This window comes from Calidris pugnax, unplaced genomic scaffold, assembly GCF_001431845.1.
Source record: "Calidris pugnax isolate Ruff unplaced genomic scaffold, ASM143184v1 scaffold118, whole genome shotgun sequence".
NCBI classification, from domain to species: Eukaryota; Metazoa; Chordata; class Aves; order Charadriiformes; family Scolopacidae; genus Calidris; species Calidris pugnax.
In genome coordinates this window covers 3473782-3474119 of record NW_015090855.1, presented here as the reverse complement: position 1 = coordinate 3474119, position 338 = coordinate 3473782, and positions in this window count along the sequence as shown.

Genomic DNA, 338 nt, shown 5'->3' with positions numbered 1-338 from the left:
CTGGTTTCTGTGTCTTGCTTTTAAAGCTTAAAATGAGTTGCCTGGAATTTTGTATTCACTTGACCTTTTGTCGTACTCTCACGGCTGGGGGAGGGGGAGAAGGAGAACCTGCTGATAACCAAACCCAAATTTGTCCTCTGTTCAGTTCCTTATATGAAAAATACTGAGTCACTTCCCAGAAAAGCTGTCTGTGAGACTTAGGAGGAAAACTTAAAATAATGAAGAAACTTCTGTCTCAGTTTCTCTCTTTCAATTTCCTTCAATTGAGTTATTGTATCCACTCTTTGTGGTAATAATGAAGGGAGCATGGAATTTTTTTTTTTGGTGAGGCTTCAGAA